The sequence below is a fragment of the Heterodontus francisci genome, unplaced genomic scaffold, assembly GCF_036365525.1.
Source record: "Heterodontus francisci isolate sHetFra1 unplaced genomic scaffold, sHetFra1.hap1 HAP1_SCAFFOLD_86, whole genome shotgun sequence".
In the NCBI taxonomy this organism is placed as follows: Eukaryota; Metazoa; Chordata; class Chondrichthyes; order Heterodontiformes; family Heterodontidae; genus Heterodontus; species Heterodontus francisci.
This window is the reverse complement of record NW_027141093.1, coordinates 2,709,419-2,709,954: the sequence shown is the minus strand read 5'-3', so window position 1 is coordinate 2,709,954 and position 536 is coordinate 2,709,419. Positions and strand designations below refer to the sequence as shown.

The 536-nt window shown below is 48.5% G+C and overlaps 1 non-coding gene across 1 annotated transcript; it reads right to left on the bottom strand.

Annotated features, from left to right (window-relative positions):
- Positions 1-242: 242 nt before the first annotated feature.
- Positions 243-325, bottom strand: trnal-uaa (transfer RNA leucine (anticodon UAA)). The gene has a single exon. It is a non-coding gene; the product is annotated as a tRNA-Leu (tRNA).
- Between the last annotated feature and the right edge of the window lie 211 nt (positions 326-536).

Sequence of the window (536 nt, the reverse complement as noted above, 5' to 3'; positions counted from 1 at the left end):
CCCTCATTTGAGAAGACAGTAAAGTATTCATTAAGGATATTGGCAACATCTTCCAACCCGATACAAAGGTTACATTTTTGATCTTTTATGTGCCCTGCTGTTTGCTTAGTTGCCTCTTACTCTAATGTTTTGATGCAACATCTTTGGGTCCATTGTTATTTTGCTTGTCCATGTTCTTTCCTGATTTCTCTTTGCTCTTCACCGCTGCTCCCAAACGCCTCCAGTGCAGTCAAAACACAAGGCGTCAGAAGTGGGATTCGAACCCACGCCTCCCATGGAGACTGCGATTTAAACGCAGCGCCTCAGACCGCTCAGCCATCCTGACCGCCTCCTGGCTATTATTAATGCTAAGGAAATTATTCATTCATTGTGAAACTATTTGTGAGATTGTGGAAATGTCTGGAAGAGGAAAGACCAGCGGGAAAGCTCGGGCCAACGCCAAGTCTCGCTCCTCCCGGGCTCGACTGCAGTTCCCGGTGGGCCGTGTTCACAGGCTCCTGAGAAAGGGCAACTATGCTGAGCGTGTGGGTGCCGGA